Genomic DNA, 21,804 nt, shown 5'->3' with positions numbered 1-21,804 from the left:
AAACTCATCCTACAGTGTGAATAACTGATTAGAACTGCATCAAATAATGCCATAGACGTTCATGATACAGATTTCAAATTGGATTTATTGAAATGATGTTTGAAGTGGCTGGCATAATACTTAAGGTTCAGAAGCTGGAAAACATCCTAGGGCTTTGCATGACTAGATCTGGAAGTATAATACTGTATTCTGCACAAGGCTTGATTAGCACTATTAGTGGTCCTTCTAAGTAGTTCAGAAACTATTTTAGGATGGCACAATGTCCCAGATGGTGGATGCAAAGGTATAATTTGGGCTTGCCTGCCTTCCTTCCTTCCTTCCTTCCTTCCTTCCTTCCTTCCTTCCTTCCTTCCTTCCTTCCTTCCTTTCTAAGATTTATGTATTTATTATATATAAGTACACTGTAGCTGATTTCAGACACACCAGGAGAGGGCATCTGATCTCATTACAGATGGTTGTAAGCCACCACCATGTAGTTGCTGGTAACCACTGAGCCAACTGTCCAGCTCTAGCTCAGGTTCCACTCAATCCAGCCCCGCTCACTCCCTGTAGCTGTCTTCAGACACCCCAGAAAAGGGCATCAGGTCTCATTATGGATGGTTGTGAGCCACCATGTGGTTGCTGGGATTTGAACTCAGGACCTTTGGAAGAGAAGTTAGTGCTCTTAACCGTTGAGCCATCTCTCCAATCCATTGGGCTTTTTACAAAGGTCTAAAGTAGAAAAACAAGCGACTATGATATGTGATATGAACCACAATTATATAAGAACAAGATGTATAGACAACTAAAGAAAGAAAGTCATGTTGGACATGTCTTAAAGAATAACTGAAAAGGCTGTCAGGAGAGAAGGAAAGTTGTAGCAGTGAGTACAGAGCTTGGGAAGTTTAGGTTAACTGAGACCTCACAAAGGGAAAGAGACACAAGCCAGTACTGATAAGAGTAGACCTGTCATAGTTCCCAGTTGGGTAGGACTATTGATTGCTTTTTGCCTTGGCAAATTACATAGCACCTTCTGGTACTATGAGAGTCAGTCCTCAAGATGCAGGACTGTAGGACTGTTCCAGCTCTATCTTTACCTTCCTATATCCATAGTATGTGGTATCTAAAGCAATAAGGACTTGCTTTTAAGTCATGGGAGACAACCAAGGGTGATGGTAATAGTCGTATTATCTGAGGTGTCTCTTGAACTTTGCTGACCAACAACTGGCACTTATGTTTTTCTTAGAGAGTCTATGGCTCTTGAGGGAGGGAACATTATCACTCTGTATGGTATGACTTCATTAAAAAAAATGTATGTTGTGTTTAATAAGTTTTAAGTAAACTTATGTATGTTTCTCTATGTGTATTTCAAGCATATCTTAAATATTATCTATCCCTCCTTTCTCACTCCCTATTGCTCCCTCCTCCTACTCCAGTTAGGAGTAGCACTCTCCTCATTGTTCCCATTTCTTCCCTTATAGCATGGGGAAGATGCCCCAATGGCTTAATACTGGTACAATTATCTTAGAAGTAACCAACAGCTGTCTAATTGGTCTTAATGCCTACTCAAGAGGAGTAAATTCATTCCTGGTACTATTAACCTAGCCAACCACTCATGGCTGAAGAGGTCAAAATACCCTAGAGAAGAATCTACTATAGCCATTGTCCTAAATCAATAGAATGTATAATTGTATTCTAAATTCTTAAAACAACAGGTGAGTGTTGTTTTTATCAAAGAAGCTTGTTTTTGCAGCATATGGAAGCACTTAGTCAAAATGCAGAAAATAAGTGGCTATGAAGATAGGGTGTCCAGGTCTAACTGATACATTTGCATTGCAACCCCCACACCTATGACTCAGGGAACATTACAGAATACAGGGCAGACAGATTGTAAGGACCAGAGGCCCATGACACCTGCTCCTAGATAGTGTCTTCTAGACATGATGGAGGAGCTATACCCATGAAATCTTAACAATACGGTTGCCTAAAAAAGACTTGAATAATGCCACCTCTAGGTGACAGCAAGCCAACAAAGATTTCACAGGGTCATACCCCTAAATGTAGAGTTACAGACAACAGCTGGCAGCTAAGGCAGTGAGAATCAGTCTCCTCTAGGATAAGACCCCTGATAGGTTCTCTCATCCCAAATGGTCAGCCCTAAACACATGCGCATCCACACAAGCCTCAACTTGAGAGGGAGTTGAAGGTCATGCAAGGGTTTGAAGGGGTCAGAGGGAAGGGTGGAAATGGTGTAAATACAGTATTCATCTATGAAATTCTCAAAAAATAGAAAACTAGAAAAGGATAGACTTGTGTTCTGAAAGACAAGGGGCTGATGGGTATGTGTGTGGGGAAATACCAGAATAATTCAGGGTAAAGACATGAAATAAAAAGTAGAAAGCCATCTTCCAAAAATAAAAATATAACAACTTTTATTCACTTTCTAGTTGTAGTGTCATGGGAAGAGGTTTGAGATTTTGTCAAATGACTTGGTTCAAGTAATAACAATTCTTTAGTAAGTATATAACTGTCTTATCCAGGATTATTTGTGTCACAAGTATCATAAAATTCACTGGAAGTGGTAAGTAGGCAACAGAAAACACTTTAGCTGTTTTATTTAGAAATGATTTAATATGGGGAATATGCTACTCACAATAATATAGGAAGCACTGGTAGAACAGGGAGTAAGCTTGGCTTTCATGAAATAATTCCTAAATAACATGTGAACAGTGATCCATTACTGGGACAAACTATTATCCCTGATACAGTTAGCAGAGTGAGGAGTTAGGAGACTGCCAGGACTATAATGAATTCTTTTAAAATGATAATGAATGACTTGCAGTGCTATGGCAAACCCGGTACCCTCATACTTACCAACAAGTCAGCTGAAGCACAAAGATAGTCCTCACCCAGTTCCCTCTCCCAAACCTCTCAAGAGGGTATCTGCTTGGAGGAACTGAACTTATTCCCAAACACTATAGCAAGAAGATACTTGAACATGCCTACAAAGACACACGATAAGGATTTATAAAGCTTCCTCAGTACCAAGTCAGGTATGGACCACAGGTTGAGTGAACGTGAATGATTCCAAAGGTAGGTCCATTTCAGAATTACTTGTGTATAACCCAAAATAAGTTCAAGACCACCTAGTCCCTTCTCAGAAACATGGTGGTCAAAGTGACTAAGTCTACAGCTGCCAAAACAAAATGAACTGTTCTCAGAAAAATAACCATTAACAAGATTAGAGTTCCCAAAGAAATTCCCCTACCCTGCCCCACACTGAATTCTGAGAAAAACCACAAACCGCCCTGACCTTGCTAGAATTCCCTGTGACATTAATAGCTGTGACGTTAATAGCTGACCCATAAGTTCAAAATGTACTGCTGCTTTGCTGATAACCCACCATAAGGGCAGGCAGAATGAGAGACTAGGCTAAAGGGTTACTTACAAACCAACCAATGCCTGAAAAGGTTACTTGCTACACCAATGAAAATAAGCTAGCTAGCCTTGTTGCCTAAATCTGTCCCTTACAAAGTATAAAAAGTGTGTTCTTTTTTTGTTCAGGGTATCTCCTCTGGCCTGCGTGTTGAGAGGGGGGTCCCCAACGCATTGGATCAATAAAAATCCTCTTGTGGTTTGCAGCGATGGCAGTCTCTGTGGTCTTTGTGAGTGAGGGTCTTTTGACAGACTCAAACACTTGCCTTGTGGCTAAAAATCTCAGGGTCTTTCCATTTTTCTGTTATCATCAGAGGTTTGTCCCAGTTAGACTACAAAATGGATGTCACAATTCTACTCATCACATGTACAAATGACACCATTGATGGGAACAAAATGGACTAATTCTTTTAATCAGACACAGAAGGCCAGTCTTGCAAGGGCCTTAGCAGACTTTTCCTCACATGTGCTGACCAGAGCTGTATCAGTTTTTCATGGTTCTCACCATTACTGCCACAAGCTTAAGTGCTAACACAACTCTAAGGTAAATTATGAAGAGCCCTGAGGTGGGGGGGGGGGGGGAGACAACCAACACCCTTCCCCAAGCATGTCACCATGCCAGTAGTACAGCCTCAACCATCTTACAAAGTGAGAGCTGGGAGGGAGGGTGGGCATGGAGGCAGGCGGGAGGTGCAGCTGTGCTCCTTCACTTCAGTGTCTTCATTTCTTCAATCTTAACACAAAGGTACGTGCTTAACTAACTAACTAACTAACTTAACAAGGTTATCGGTACTCAGATAACTACTGTCTGCAATCTGACTGGGACATTATTGTGTGACAGAGGTAAAATCTCTGCAGATAAGGAGAAGTAAAGGCAGGGCTAGAGGAGAGTGAGGAAGGAGATTTGCTAAGGTTTTACTCAGAAAGGAAAATAATTGTCAGGGGAAAAGAGATTGGATGAAACCTGTTTGTCTCCTTTTGTTTTATATTGTTTATTACACACAAAAAAGTTAAATCACTTCTGACGACAGACAGTAAACAAGCCTTGGAAGTTCCCAGCAGGGCTGGGATATTTGCAGCGATTGTGTTTGGCAACAAAGACTCTCACGGTGGCAGTGTTCTGATGACAGTGAATGACACTGATGATGTATGCTGGCCACTCTTCTTGCAGGTAAAAATGAACCAAGAATGTGAAGTTCAAGGGCCAAGGCCTGCTATTAATGCAGATGCTAATAACTACACAGACTTCTTTAGAGCATGTATGGGTAAGTTTATGGTCCCAGAGTTTTCAAAGGGTCATATGCCTGCAGTGAAAAGTGAATGCATATCAATGCCCCCCTGTCAGAGTCTAACATTCTGTCCTCAAAAGTATTCACTTAATACAACTAAAATGATAGCAAGGATTATTACCTAATAATACACTTACAGTGTTTCCCTGCTTGCCAGAGATCATTCATTGGATCAGACTATATTATAATGTGAATTATTACTACAGAATCAATATCATAAATTGATTATGAAACTTTTAAGGAATCTACTCTAACATCTTCATGTATCTATTATCACCACTGCTTATTAGAATTCTTTACCCCTAAATACAATGAGCCATACTAAAGAACCCTTAGCTATATGATCATATTAATGATTACACACACACACACACACACACAAACACACAGATAGTTACAACTTGGGGGTTTCTGTGTTTGAATATGTTGAGCAAATTTGGCCTATAGAATATTAGTTTTTTGAAAAAAAAAATTATATGGAAGGCTTTGTGATGGCTACCCCTGGTTGTCACCTTGACTCCATCTGGAATGAACTACAATCCAGCAATGGAGGCACACCTGTGATCCAGATCTTGAGACTGGATGATACAGGCTTCTGATCTGGATCTTGACATGAGATCTTGAGACATATTGGCCATGAAAAGATTAGGCCCAGGCAAGGTAGTACACGCCTTTAATCTCAGGAGACTGAGGCAAGCAGATCTCTGAGTTCAAGGTCAGCCTGAGACAAAGCAAGTTCCCAATCCAGGTGAGGTGGTACACACCTTCTGCTGGAGGCCTACATAAGAACATTGAAAGAAGGAGGCTTCAGTTTTCTTCTGCTTAAACTTACTTTCTAGCATATCTGTTGGAACCTACCTCTTCAGGATCCCAGCTTATACAGAAGAGCAGCTCAAACACCCAGGGACTGAGCAACTACTCAATTCTTGGACTTCCCATCCACAGCTGCCCATTGTTGGGTTAGTTGGACTGCAGACTGTAAGTCATTCCAATCATATACAGAGACATTACATAAGTTCTGTGACTCTAGAGAACCCTGACTAATATAGCTGTGTTGTTATGTGATGTGCAGTTGGATCAGGATAAGGTGCTTTCGCTGCTTGCTCATGGCTTTAAAGTTAGGCAGGATAGGTGCCTCCCCATGTATTAATGGTTAGAATGGCATAGGAGGGATACTGACATGGGAAGGGTGGCAGTGGGGCACTTCGATGTTGCCACCAGCATCTTGGTCTGTAGCTGTCACTCTTATACCTGCTGTGACTTCCCAGGAAGGACTCCTCAGCCACACATGTATGTCTAGCTCTCTGATAGGGTTATCAGTTTCTGCTGCACTCATAGCAGCAGGGGTGGAGACAGAGAGGACAAACACAAATTCTTGCTCAGAGTTCCCAGATCATCTTGTTCTTACTAACTTCTATCAAGTGTCCTTCCTGGTCTGACCTGCAAAGTCCAGGTTCCGGCATGGTTTGTGTTGAGCAAGCTTACAGAAACTGACCTGATTCTATAGCTGACTAAGATGAGGCTACCATGATAAACTTCACATTGTGTATATACATGCCCATGCATGATTCCAACTGTCATATAAAAGGTAAGATTATAAAGGAGCCACTAACAGGCTCAAATGCATTGATACCATTACTTAGAACTGCCAAGAAATACCATTTTTCTCAAGGTAGCAGTAGAATACTTTACATTTAATATTCAAGGAACACAGAAAGAAAGCAAAGTTGAAGAACTGAGAGCACAATCCTTGCTTTCAGCAGAAGTCTTTGTTGCCCTGCAGGGAAAAGTACATTCTTTCACTAGAGTAGGTATGGGGAGGTATGGGGAGGGAGGCAGCAGAGGTGGGAGTGTCAGGTCTTAGACCATGGAAGGAATTTGCATTTATATTACACTTCACAGCTCATTTTACACTTTTGGATCTCAGTTCTCCTTCAATCTCCCTTGGACCAGTTAGTTTCCTTCTCTTCCACTGCTACAAACTATCAATGCAACCAACTATTTTATTAAATGCTTTCTCCGTAAAACTCCAAATGCATCTAGAGCATATTCATTTCTGTTACCTGAAACCAGAACGATTCAGATGGCATGGAGGCAAACTTGGGATATTGTCCCCGGGAGGGGATTTCCAGGCATGCTGGATCATGTGGACTAAGGCCCCTTACCCAACAACCAACAACCCTGAAAGCTGTCAATAACACCATCTTCAAATGGGAAGAAGCTAACAGTTCAGAGAATTCCTAATCATTATTACTTTAACAAACATTTCAAACCATGTTCTCTAAAAATGATGTATATATAACTAAAAACAAAGTCCAAACTCATCTCATCAAATGACACCACAAGAAGTACAATACAGCCTCTGTCTAACTGCAATGATGGGTCACTCCAACGAATGCCCTGTGGAAGGCAGCACAGACAGAAAAAAGTTACCTGTTATCCAGACTCTCATACGGAGCTCATTCTCCTAAAGGGATTTTCTCCATGTCTGAAAATGCTGTATTAAGTACTGCACCATTTCCAGCAACACCTACCAGAACGGTGATGGTGCTCTACATCTAACTTCTCAAGCCTTTTTGTGTCTGCTGGCATTATAAGTGAGTCATTAATAGTCTCACATAGGCTGGCACTGTTATTTGCTACTGGTGAGAAATTTCATTTCTTTCAATGTAGCAGAGGGACAATTTGGAATTGAAAACTGAGGGACACTGAATGAATGCAAGCAAAACAAAACAAAACAAAAACTCCCAAAACAAACAGCAACAAAAACCCAAAAGGAAATGAGTTCAACTCTTTAGGACATTTATTTTGTCTCTAAATTCAAATATTAGATATTCCAGAATAGACAACAACAACAACACTCTCACACACACACTCACTCGCAAAAAGAAAATACTACCCAGACCTCAAGCAACGCTGTGACAGTGTCAGAATAATAATCAGTCGCAGCCATCTTTAATATGCACACACACAAGAGTTAGTGAGATACAAGCAATTAGATACCTTAAGCTAGTGTTCCATGCTGAATTTAGAAGTAAGAACACAAGAGGGTTTAGACAAGCTAGGATGTGTATGGCAGAAACCTCCCTGCTCATGATCTTGAGAAAAAAATTAGGTCATAAGACAAAGGGCTGTGGAGCAACTGCTAGCATTTAGGTGCAACATGGAGACTGGAAGAATGAAGGGTTTGAAGTGCAAATGCTGGCAGGAGTCTTGAATTTATGCTAGATGTTTATATTTCATTATAGTCAATAAGGAGACTTGGAAGGTTTTAAAGGACAGGGAAAAGATTGGAGCTGTGCTGAAAACCAATACAACACTGTGTAGGATCTAGTAAGGAACAGCTAGGAACTTATTACAATTTTCCATACACACCCAGGAAAAGATTAATGACTGTGGAAATAGGAGAGGAATAGCAAATTAAGAAGTAATTTCTAAGATAGGATGTACGAGATGGAGGTAATAACTGGTGGTGAGAAAAGGGAAGATAAAGTTGAAGATTAGTATGACAGATACAGTATAGACCTCTGGAAAAGCAGAAGCTAGTGGGAAAATTCTGGCAAAGTGACACTCTTCTTGATCTGGCTGTCAATGGCCCAGGAAGGAAGAGTGTCCACAGGGCAATTCGCAATGGTTATAGTGACTGTGGGACAGACATCAGATCAACAGAACCTAAACAAGAAAATATAATCAGCCTACATTATATAAATGTGATGATCTATTGTTATTTGGGCAGACAGTAACTTGGAGAGGAAAAGAAGCAGAGCCAAGAGAGGAAGGAGAAAGCAGGCATTGAGAAAGGGAAAGAAGAAAATGAAATGGTTTCTACTGTGAGCACTTGTCTCCACATTTCATAAGAACCTGGATGGCACAAGGACACAAAACTGTGGGAATGAACAGCTGGGAGGTTACTGCAACGATGGCGCAGAGGTCAAAATGACCAACAGATGCTTATTGCTGACCAATTAAATCAGAAACTACCATGAGGGCTTCCAGGCATCAGTAGATTTCACAGCAACTTCTATTCAAATACAGCCAGGGCTAAAATCTGCACAGAAATGTTCCAGGACAGATTGGAGTCAGTGGGTAATAAAATGGCAAGAAGGAGCCCAGTCAACTTTTCAGATAAACTTGGTATAGAGAAGAAGGCAGTGTCTTAGCAGATTGTAGGTAAAGGGAAAGTTTCTTTAGGGTATGTAGAGAATGAGCAGGCTGATATGTAGAAAGAAGGTATGATATAGAAAACAATACATGCTCATACAGGGGGTTGGATTGAACAAAGGAAAGTAATAGAGTGGGGTGCTGAAAGCTGGGATAGAACATAAAATCGAAAGTACAAATGGGAGCTTGCTTCACACAGAAGATGACTTAATCCTTAGAAAAACAAAGTAGACAAGAGGGAGACAGAACCCCAAGTTTAGAGCAGCAAGATCTTCCTCTCAAATAGCGGATAATAAAATGATAGAAACAAAACAAAACACTGCTGGATCCAGGGACAAATAGGGTGATGTTATCTTCCAGTGTTGGGGATAAAAAGAAGAATATTACATAGTCAGAATGGCAAAGCAGGCTCAGTAACTTAGATCGCACAGACTAGACTGTGGAAAGCAACAGGATGGCTGAATACAGTAAGGGCTGTAGATGCAACACAATGGAGAACCCTTATCTAATAATGACAGGACTCGATGGTCCACCCAGCAGAGTGGGGAAGGACTGTAGTGTCTCAAAACATAAGGGCCCAGACTCCTTCACTGCTGCTTTTTTTTTTTTTTTTTTTTGTGGTTCACCATGTAAGCTCTTAGTTTCCCTCTCCAGTCACCATGCCTGCTGCTGCTGGCTCCAAGGTACTCTCTGCCATTATGGACTGTAACCCCCTATATAGGTAAGCCAGAAAATATCCCCAAACCAACCAAACATCCAATCAACCAACCAACCAACCAACCAACCAACCAACCGACCGACCTCCAGCCACCCAATTAGCTCTCATGTAACTTAAGCAGGTTAATAAGCCTAATGGAACTGAGCATATTTCTTCATGAGAAAAGAACTGAAGGATGGCACATGGAAAAACTTGAATAAGCTTGAGTCATCCTGTGGAGGTTTATAAAAAATGGCTTAAAGTCAGATGCCAACTGTTTAACAGAAAAGGAAATAGACTGATCAAAGCAAAATTTTATAGCATCCACACTGATTGAAGAACACTGATTGAGGTAGGAATAGTTTTGAAATAGTTATTTAATACAAAACTAGAACCTTTAAGAAATAGTGACAATGAAGTATGAATCATGGGTTGTTAATGCTCTAAAACTTCAAAGACCTGCATGAAACAATTATAGGAAAATGAGAATGTCAAGGAATCCCTGGGTTTTTCAAGACATACCAAAATGAAGAGAAACTGGGAAAACCCCTCTAAAAGTAATTTTCCAATAAATAGTCTAACAGAAATAATCAGAAATCATCTACAATTTCAACCTCATATGCACATTGAAAAAAAGTGAAGAATTATCATGAGATAAGTGAACTTCAATGATTCCATTTATATTCTGCCAGATCCTGTTTAAATAAAATGGAAAACCAATTTATGAGCCATCACCATCTCCTGCTTAATGTAATAATGACTGCATGGACTTAAAAGGCTTAATCTTAAAGTCTTTTTAGTACTTGGGATGTTCTCATCAATAGTTTGAGCTTTTCAGTGTCACCAATTTTCATCCTAACCTCTTAACGGAAGCTGTCCTTGTGATACAATAAGGCTCTCCTGTGGACAACAAACAACTTACCTGTCCAAGTTTGATCTGCTGAAGGCACTATTGTCTAGTGCTTGGTAAATGGTTTGTATAAAAATCTATATATTGAGTTGTGCAGAAATGAAATAAAGTCCGAGCAGTGACAGAATGTCAATTATGGAGTTGGCAAAACAGCCCTGGTAAAAGTTGTTAACTTGGACACTTTTTTTTATTATATTTAAATATCATAACAAGGAATGTCATTAAGAGGGGAACATTCTGAAAGTTGACATAAACAATATATCTATTAATATGTCTGTAAAACTCCTTTTTATCTACAGCATACATTGTTATATTTAAGAACATAATTCCTGAGTTTCTAAAACATTTACTGAGGTAAAAAGCAAAACAAAACCAAACAAATAAACTTTTGATACACCTATTCTAAAGCCAACACAACAAAGGCTTATAGAAACTTAACATGTAACTAGGAGGGTAAGTGCTTGAACAAGGTATCAAATCAAGGGCTTCTGCTAGACTCCACACCAACTATCTGAACCAGGAAGCGTTAGGCATGAAGAGACTTGTTACCATTGTCTTTATCTTTTCACTCCTGTTCTCTGTTATGTTGCAAGTTTTATAGCTGGAGAAGCCAGTGTGATCGTTTTCATCATACTCAGTAATGTACAGGGAATGTGAAGTTAATGATGATAGGAGGAGCTGAGAGCACTGGGCATCTTTCTATCTGTGTTCTCCATAACAGACATAGAAGCTTTTGACCCGGGTATGGAGAATTATCGTTTAGGGGACAAAGTGTTTTGAAGTCCTAGGTGTGCTTGATGGTGATGGTAGCACATGATGTGACTCTGCTTTCTGTCATTGAATTGTAAGCAGAGTTAGATGGTTAAATTACTAAGTTTGGTATTGTTCAATTTTATCACAATAATAAAAATCATTAAACGTTTTAAACAACAACAACCTCTGATTAACATTGTACAATATTAACTTTGAACAACATTGTAATACAAATGATAAATTACTATAGAAAGCTATTTAACAAACTTTAGAACTATGTTAAATGTGCTGCTTTTCTCTTTAAGTATGACTCATACTTAATCTGAAAACCCTAAATATTTTTTCCCATCTGCACAACTAGATCAAGTTCATAAGGTGTATAAGGCCTTTTAAGTGATCATATGAAGTCAAATCAAGTATAGCAGATGGCAGTAGAATATCTGAATATCTCTTATAACATTTCATAAAATGAGTAAAGCTCTTCATAGCAGTGCCTATGAGCTAATCTACACAAAATTGAAGAGGAGCTGACTCAACAAAACATCGATTTCTAAGGAGCTTGGTATTTTCAAAACACATTGCGTCTATGAGAACACATAGGGCTTGTATTTTTATTTGCTGTACAATAAAACTTTAACAAATAGCAGAGGAAGGGAGAAAGATAGAAGACAAATGTCTTTTTAAACTTATCCAAACAAGAAGCAAAGGAACTACTTGGGATGTTCTCCTTCAGAAGTGGCTTGCTGCTCGCCAAGCTGACTGATTACATCACAGCACTCTCTCTTTCACACCCTTGCTCAGTGAATACACTGATTCATCACTAATGTCTTGCTACCAGTTCATCATCAATTTGAAAGGAATAGCAGCAAAACAAGACATGTCACTAAGAGATAATCACACACACTTCATCCCAATACTCCTTACTTGAGGATCCTCCAAGATGCTTCTATTGACTTTCCAGAAAATGCCCTGTTCAAGTAGAAAATACAATTCCAGTTTTCCCAATGCCACACTGCCCCTGTCACTATCCATGGTTATCCCTTTCGACCTATGCTACTACAGAAGAAGCAGAGTCTCCTAGAGGCTGCCAGACCCAGAGGTTGTCTCTGTTTGCCTTTGTTGTCATTGTTGCTTGTTTGCTTTTTAAAGAAACCTTGGGTTGTGATTAAGAACTGTAAATATTACGAAAAAAGATTAGGCCCATACTATTATTTGCTCCAAAGTCCTAGGCCCATATTATTATTTGCTCCAAAGCCTACAGCTTTTATTCCCTTCATCTCCATCAGGAGGAAAGCCATCCCAGCAGCCAGGACTCCCTTCACTAAAGTGAAACGTTTCATTTGTAAAGGTCAACTACTTTTTTTTTTTTTTTAAAGATTTTATTTATTATATGTAAGTACACTGTAGTTGTCCTCAGACACTCCAGAAGAGGGAGTCAGATCTTGTTACAGATGGTTGTGAGCCACCATGTGGTTGCTGGGATTTGAACTCCAGACCTTCGGAAGTGCTCTTACCCACTGAGTCATCTCACCAGCCCAAAGGTCAACTACTTTATATACTGATTGGGGGGTTTCTGCATTAATATTTAGTTGATCTTCTTCCTTTAACTAAGACACTTATAAATTTAGACTTAGCAAAGGAAGCTTTCTTAGTTTACTATGGTGAGCCAGGAAGCTATCTCCATGGGCACATTTCAGAAAAAAGCATACAACATTGACTATGACTGCTATTCTTTCTTTTATACTGGCATCTAAAACAAGAGTATGGAGATTATTAAAAAAAAAAAGTCTCATTAAAATAGAATTCCAGGAAAAATCTGTATCTAACTGAAAAATCATATATCAAAAAAGAAAAGCTTCAGAAGGTCTTGCTATCTTCCCTATGACCTAAGATCTGATTCCATGACACCTTATAGCCACAGCTGACACATAGAACACTCGACATTGCCCCTAGAGCCCTTGTTTTCCATGCATTACTCTTTTCTAAATTGTACAAATACTGACTAGCAAGATTTGAATATTAGGATACAATGATGAGACCAGGCCCATTGATTAGAGACAAATATGAGTTTTACTTTAATCATTACATAATCCACACTAGCATGGTTACTGTCTTCTCAAAATTAACAATGTTTAATAAAATTATATATTATTTTATATATACTCAATAGACAGTAACCAAGTCATCCATCACCCATTCTCACATTTCTTCTTATAGCCTTCCCTAAGTTTCTAGTTCATTATTAAGTTTTTTATTCATTTTTAATATCTGTACATTTTTTGCTTTCCTTAGAACTAATTCTAAGGAGAACGAATGCAAGTAGAAAAATCAACACAAAAGATTATCTGAGAACCAAAACGACTTACAATATAAAGCCATTCTCTTGTATCTCACAATACTTATAATATAAAGCCACTCTCTTCTATCTCACAATACTTACAATATGAAGCCAATCTCTTGTATCTCACAATACTTACAATATGAAGCCACTCTCTTGTACCTCACGTGATGTTTTGGAGGCGATGATTTAGATTACCTCCATATGCCCTGGAGCTGGAGGGGTAAGGTAAGACTGACTCACAGGAGACAAACCATGGTGCAAGAAATGAATGCTCCAGTGGCAGTTGTGCTGAAAGATGCACAAGGGGAGAGTTTTGTGTAATCACAGGTCTACATGTTAGGCTAGGTCAAATGAAAACAAAGGGAGACTAGGAAATAGCTATGTATTAAATGACTAGAAGATGTCAGTGGACCAAATAGAATACCTAAATGTGAAAAGAGCTCACTGATAAAGAAATGTGCTAAGTACCCCAAAGTTAGTTTATAGAACAGATCAACTGTATATCATGTCACTGGAGGATACAATATAAATTACAAATAGTGAGAAAGCAATAAAATAAGGGAAGTTTGTAGTAAATATCAAGGTACAGTAACAAGAAATCCAGCAATTTCCCAAGTGAAGCCCAGAAAACCTTTGACTGATTCAGTATGTTTAAAAAAAAGTCTGAGATGGTCTATAACTCATAGCTCTATCTAGAGTTATGAAATAAAAGGCTGTTTTCAGTAAACACCGTGACAATATCAATGGAAAGACTCAATAAAAACCTTCCCAGTACATACTGTCATAGAAATATTCTCCTCAAGGCAAGTTCCCAGCAGTTACTTTTAGGAAAGAACAACTGTGTGTCTTTCTGCCTGAGGTTCACAATGCCATTAACAGAAATTTAGCACCCCATGTAACTTTCCCAGGCAAAGCTTTACAAAGCCATTAACAGGAGACTCAGCACCCCATGTAACTATCCCACCTGATGCACTGCTATAAAATTTTCACATGATGCTTTAAACTCTAATGAAAAGTTATAAATATTGACTTTGGCTACAGTAACTTCTCATTCTATGAGTGTCTGTTGATCCAAAATAATATAGCACTTGGGGACAAAGGAAGACTCAGAAGATACCATGCTGTTACCAAGTGGCAACGACTTAAAGGGACTTCAGCAGAAAATGCAGAGCACAAAAGGATAAATCCAACTGTAGTTAAGGCGTAAGACTGAGTACTTAAGTGTTTCACTGTAAATAATTTAGGAAAATAGACCATGCAAAGATAAGTAAGCAGTATTATCATAGAAATAAAAGCATGGAGAAAAGCAATAATCTTTGAGTCTTCCTTATACTTATTTGGTTGTTAAATTGTTTACATTAAAAATTGCTTTAACCTGATCTACAGTATTCACAATAAATGAATAAATTTATTACAACTTTCTTATCTAATTTTCATGAAACCTTGATCATGTTCCAGTGAAGGTAAAGAAATAAGGCCTTCAAAAATTTTAATTACTTAGCAAAAATCACAAGCAACTAATAGCATATTGAAGAACAGGTATTTCAAAATCAGTTTGTTTTACACCACCATCAGTACTCACAATCCCTGTTTTACTAACATTATGCACATGTTCTTAGGGGTCTAAAATAACTTATGTGTTAAATTGGCAACCGAGATAAAATGTAAAATGCCACTTATGGCACTGGAGCCACACTAAGGTTGCAAGCGTGGTTTAAAAGAAACTTCCAGAAAGAAGACAATGTGCCAAAAAGACAAGACAAGACATTTGAACAGAGTTCAGATGACCAAGTTTCAATAGGGACTGAAAAAGACATTTCAAATAGAGTTGTCAACACACAAAAAGAGAGAAAAGCAGTAATCTTTATAAACAGAGAAATTCAGATGTAGGGCTGTTGGGCTCTATATGTGCTGTAGTTGGCTATACCCATATTAAAATATACAAGGACTTGGCCACAGGAAGGAGGCATTACCCATTCCTAAGTTGAAATACAACTTAACAGAAGTCGGAAGAGACCAGTGTATACTCAGTGATACATGTGGCCCAACACTCACCATGTTCACATGGCATCTGCTAAGTACCAATGACTCCCTTTCCCTTGTCTCCTAGAACAGCACTTTCTGCTGTTGTTCATCCTTCCCTAAGTCCTCTCACCTCTTTATCCTTATTTCACACAGAGATCTGCCATAGACCAGTACTCTTTTCAAACTGTCACTGCAGGAAATCTTGTTACCATTCACAACTACTATTACATTTGCTAACTATCAAATATGTACTACAGCCCAGATGTTTCTTTTCAACCTCAAACTTCTTTTAGCTGTCCAAGTGATGTCTTAAAAAAAAGCAAGGCCAAATTAAGTTCTATTTTTTCCTCCAAAATTTGCTATTGAGACTTTTCTCTCTTTGCAAATGGTAACTCCACTTTACCAAATGTACAGGGCACAGATGTCAAGTTATGTGAGTCTGCTTTTTCTCTTACACTCCTCATAATCTGCCAATAAATTCTGTCAACTGTACTTACAAGGATAGGCTATTCATCACCATCTCAAAGAGATCAGGAGTCTGCAAGCTACAGCCTACAGCCCTACATATATTGGTCTATTGAAATGCAACCACCCGCCTTTAATCCCAGCACTTGGGAGGCAGAGGCAGGCAGATTTCTGAGTTCGAGGCCAGCCTGGTCTACAAAGTGAGTTCCAGGACAACCAAGGCTACCCAGAAAAATCCTGTCTCAGGGTGGGGGGGGGGGGTTGAAAAGCAACCACTCTAGCTCTTTTACATATCATCAGAATGCACATGAGTAGCATTAGCAGAGGCTGCATGACAGAAAAAAAAAAAACTAAAATAATTTAATCTAACCCTTTGCAAAATGGTGTTCTCCCTACCTTAGTGGGGATGACTATCCTTACGTATGGTCTTCACAAAGAAGCTGCTGAAAATATAAAACTACTGCCCAATATGACAGCCATTCCTAAAAGATGTTATTTAAATTGCATTGAGTGAAAGTCTTTAGTTCTTTAGGTTCATTAATTACATTTCAAGTACCCCATAACTGTATTCTGGCTGACTTACTGGGCATTTTGATTTTAGAATATTTCTGTCATTGTAGAAAATCCTGTCATCTAGCACTGCTTTAAAACCTGGTAAGTCTCTTCTCTAAACCCTCTAAAGGTTTCTACTTCTATTCAATGTCAAACTCTTAGTCATGGTGTACCATACGCCACTCTCCATGTCTACCTCCAACTACCGTCTGCCCTCACCTCTCTACTTTCTCTTCATTTACTGGTCTGTTTTCACCAGCCACTCACAGGTTCTCAAAATGCCAGCCTGTGGTTCACTAGGGCACCCTGCACCTCTTCCTAGAATATCTGTCACTAATACCTTCTTCAACCTCCTTTCATTTCCTTTGAATTTTGTTTATTTCCACCTCCAGAGATCCTTTTGTTTGTTCATTGGTGCACTTCATCTATATTAAGGACTCTTTTTATAAATATCTGTATTTTGTGATGTATTAGCAAAATGACAGATAATGGTATAGTTATTATATGTGTTGCTCCATAGAGTATAAGTTGTGAAAATTCAAAAAAATTGTATGTGTTGTTCAATGGAAAACCCCCAAGACCAGAGCACTATTATATACTGCAGAGTTATTCATGAATGTTTACCAAACGAGAAAATGAATGAATTGTGGATATGAAATTTTCACAAAGAAAATTGCAGAAGAATTAAGATGTAAGTTTTCCCTTGATCTATATGCCATTTATGGGTTGAAAGTTTTACTATTTCCTTCAGGCAAAGCTTGGACTGGCAGAAATATCTTTGGCTAACTTTGGAGTTGGGAAGGTAACTACTCCACATCAACTCTACCTTGAACTACCTGATAAGACAGGATGTGAGTGTTCTGAAATAACTGTTAGAAAATGACACATGACTTAGCAACTCAGTATCTAAACCTGATGGCAAAAGAGGAAACTCAGAACTCAATCCAATAGCCTGTCTCAGTTATTAATCTATCCTTGTTGATTCATATAACTTATATGTCTATCAATCTTGTCTAGGATTCATTCTCTTTAAATAACCTAGGATTTCACTCAGTTTGAATAAAGTTATCACAGGGAAAAACTCTTTAAAAAATGAAGGTGATAGTTTCTGTGGAGTATAAGGGGTATGGTTATTTTCTGATCTCTTCTAGAGGACGATATATTACCACTGTCGGATGCAATGATGTTACTTGGCTTCTCTAACCTATTCTATCTAAGAATTAAAAACACAAAAATATATAAAAAATAGTGAGTGCAATGGTTCAAGGGTTTGCAGGAACTGACCCTTGGCCAGCTGCTGCAGAACACACTTCAGTGTGACTGTTAGGAGCTCTTCCTTCTTTTTTATCATCTACAAAACATAATTTTGCCAAGAAACTCAAAACAGCTACTTAAGTGAGCAACACCATAGAACAAAATATTCATTCACCTTATAGTTTTTGTCTAGCAAATCTATGACATATGACTTCAAACGCAGGTAAATAATTTATGATTAGTAACATAAATAGAAATGACATTTAACTTAAAAAATACTCTTAGATAGAGGAATTATAATTTTCTGAAGCATCTGAATAAAAGCAAATCTGTGAGATGCCTACTGATCGAGAGAAGACTAGGAACACTTGTAATAAGAAGCGTAGACCATTTCTGATTCACCTAAACTTTTCTGTCCCTGGAACTAACTCTAACCACATGACAACAGCCAGGTCTGAAGAGCTAAATGTATGCATTAAGGACACAACTCTAGGACCTACTCATTGAAAACCACAACTCTTTAGGGAAGTATGGACTGATAGTGCTATGCACAACTTTGCATTTTGAATGGTGGTAAAAGTTTACATTGATTTTCAGAGGACACTTAAATATTTGAGTAAAAACTAATGGTGATCTTTAAAATGCCTAGAATCCAAGCTGAAGTATTGAACAGCTATCTCCTCTGCTTGCTGTATCAGCTGCATGACACCAAAGACCTATGGGTTCAACAGTTTCCAAACTAATTATAGAGAAGCAGTGTGGCCATCACCAGAGGCTGGAAGTATCTTGTTTCTTTCCTGGAGGAAGGATATATTGCTCTGCCTGCAGTGTGCAAAATTCTAACATTTTTCCCCAAGGGAGAAACAGAACTGCTTCTCCTCTTTAAAAAGTCTTCAGGATCTCCCCAGAAGTCTAGATAAATGCAAAGGTCACAAGGATAGACCCTTGGGCGAAACAGCTGAATACACATGAGAAACGGGTTTAAACGCTACTCTTATGTCTCAAACTCTCACTATCCATGGATTTCCAGTACTGCACTGCAATAAAAGAAAGATTTGCTATATTCTAGCTTCAAATTAGATAGGTCTTATCAGGAAACAATGAACACACTTTGTCTCTTCAATTTTAACCTCCTCTTCTATATCCCAGAACTTACATGCATTTGCAAATTGAATCCCATGTAGAAATTCCTGTATCTTAATTTAAAGTCATAGTGTTAAAACTCAACTGACTTGGGGAATGTGAGAGTTTGAAGTTTTACCCTACCTGCAAGCAATTAAGAAAAGTTAGCATGCCACAGATTCACAGATGCTGGCAGAATTAAAGCAGCTAACAAAGGAACCCAAAAGAAACTCCTGGTATGAGACCAGGGACATTTCATCCCTTTGGCAGTAGTCACAGCCAGCATTACTGTTCCTGCTACATTCCCACCAAGGTGCAGGCTTAGGTGCTGCTTGTGGACATGCTAGCTTGTACTGGAAAAGGGGGGGGGGAAAGAGTTACCCCTACTCCCTTTTTAATCATGGATCATGGATTTCAAAACTAAAATGGATAAATCTCTGCAGTAGAAGGAAAATAAAAATAATTTTTTTGTAGATAAAATGTATTTTTTTTTTTTAAAAAGAATTCTCCTTGTGAAAACAGTCCTCAACAAAAGCGAGCAAATGAGTCAAGAAGAAAACCATGTGAGATGTGGAGACTTTTCTCTAAACTCCAACCCTACAGATCTACCTGGCAGTTACCCCTTACTACAAGGTCATAGAAAGTCCTAATGCCCATGATTGTGAAAGCTCACACTATATCTATGTTTTACACTTTAAAAAATCTTACAATCTGATCACATGTGATCAAATCTATCTTCTAGCATGCTAAGTAACACTATTAGGAAGAGAAATGTGACCCCTTTGATTCCTCAACTTCTTTTTTCCGGCATCTCAATTTGCCTATGCATTAAAAGAGGTTCTCTATCATGTTAATGGCTCCAATTATCAGTTTTGATTCTTGGTTCTTCTCCTATGGATCCCATGCAAGCTCAAAATAGATACTACTCCAAAAGCATGGCTGATGAAGCTTCAGGGTATTTTTCTTCATAATAAGCTCCTGTGAGTATGGAAAAGAGTATATTGCAAAGAGACACTACTGCTGTTTTTCTTAGTCTTAATGAAAGAAATGGAAATGAAGCTCTATACTTTCCTATCTACACTGAGAAGCCATTCGTTTAGTGACAGGGAGAATGAGTATTCTGAATTTCAAGTTCTCTTTTCCCCTTAATTGGGCACAGATAGTAAACACAAGAGTAGCTCCACCAGAAGCAAAACTTCTTATAGATCCAAACTTCCACTTTAGTACTATACTACTATCTATATAACTTTAGAAAATGTTAAGAAGTTCTATTTTAAATCAAAATGAATTCTTTTTTTTTTAAAAAAGATTTATTTATTTATTATATGTGTGTACACTGTAGCTGTCTTCAGACACTCCAGAAGAGGGCGTCAGATCTTGTTATTACGGATGGTTATGAGCCACCATGTGGTTGCTGGGATTTTTGAACTCCGGACCTTCAGAAGAGCAGTTGGGTGCTCTTACCCACTGAGCCATCTCACCAGCCACAAAATGAATTCTTAAATTATCAGATTACACCTGGGCCCAAAATGGCAATACATTACTTTCATGGTAGAATGCTAAGTCTGTCAGAAAATCCTGTCTAAAATCATATATTATCCATTTGTCAGAACATTTGTTTTCTACATCAACAAGTGGTCTGATATTCTATTCAGTAACAGTGAGAATATTATTATTTGTAAAACCCAATAGTGAACTGTGATATGTATCATCAACAATGTAGTAAAATATCATCCTGATTCTAACAGTTCTTTTACTCAGACATTTAAACAAAAAGTAAGTAGGAGAGGAATAGGAAATATACATTCCTGCTAATACTGGTAAAATACTATCATAAAACCCAGTGTTTAACTTTATTCACTCATGTCTCTTAAGGAAAAAATATTCTAGTACTGAGTGAGAGACTAGAGATTAAGAAAAAAGACAAACAAAACATCACCCCAATTGGTCGTTAGTCCATGGTAGTGATTGTGAGAGACATAGAAGACAATTAGTCATAATATTAGAGGCTGAAAATCTACTAATTGCCAGCTCCTTTGCATGCTGTCAATTCATCCATCTACCCATCCATTCATCCATGTTCAATGATCCACCCTGCAATCTATGCCCCTACCCTCCATCCAACCATCCATGCATGCATCCATCCATCTAACCATTCTTCATCTATCCAACCATCATCCACCCATCATTGACCTATCCATCCATTTTCTAAGGAGAAATCAGTTTCTAGGAAGTGCTTTGCTTAGTAGGGTTGGAGAACAGAACACTATACACGACATTTCCAATATGTATGTAACTTAGGCACCCTACATTTAAAACAACTATTACAACTTGAAAGGGAATGTGCTGTTCTAATGCAATTAGATCAGAAACCACTATCATCTACTTCAGAGAAATCTTATTGTACATGTTGTTTGTTCTTGTCAATGTGTCATATTAAAAATAATTTATATGGATTTCTTTGTTCTTACAATGCTAAAAGTCTCAAACCATAACTACAATGAAGGAGAAGAGCAGATGAACAAGTTCTGATGAATTGTGCAACTGAGCCTATAAATGAAGAGCTAAAGGCTAAAGACATGCACTCACTGATAAGTGGATATTAGCCCAGAAAATTAGAATAACCAAGATACAATTTGCAAAACATATGAAAATCAAGAAGAAGGAAGACCAAAGTGTGGATACTTCATTCCTTAGAATAGGGAACAAAATACCCATGGAAGGAGTTGCAGAGATGAAGTTTGGAGCTGAGACGGAAGGATGAACCATCCAGAGACCACCCTACCTAGGAATCCATCCCATAATCAGCCACCAAACAGAC

The 21,804-nt window shown here is 38.4% G+C and overlaps 1 protein-coding gene across 2 annotated transcripts in view; it reads right to left on the bottom strand.

Moving 5' to 3' along the window:
- Exoc4 (exocyst complex component 4) overlaps positions 1 to 21,804 on the bottom strand; it is a 711,882-nt gene that overhangs the window by 293,846 nt on the left and 396,232 nt on the right. The window lies entirely within an intron of this gene.

Source organism: Mus pahari, chromosome 2, assembly GCF_900095145.1.
Source record: "Mus pahari chromosome 2, PAHARI_EIJ_v1.1, whole genome shotgun sequence".
NCBI lineage: Eukaryota > Metazoa > Chordata > Mammalia > Rodentia > Muridae > Mus > Mus pahari.
The sequence above is the reverse complement of the archived record's forward strand: the minus strand, read 5'-3'. Positions and strand labels throughout refer to the sequence as shown.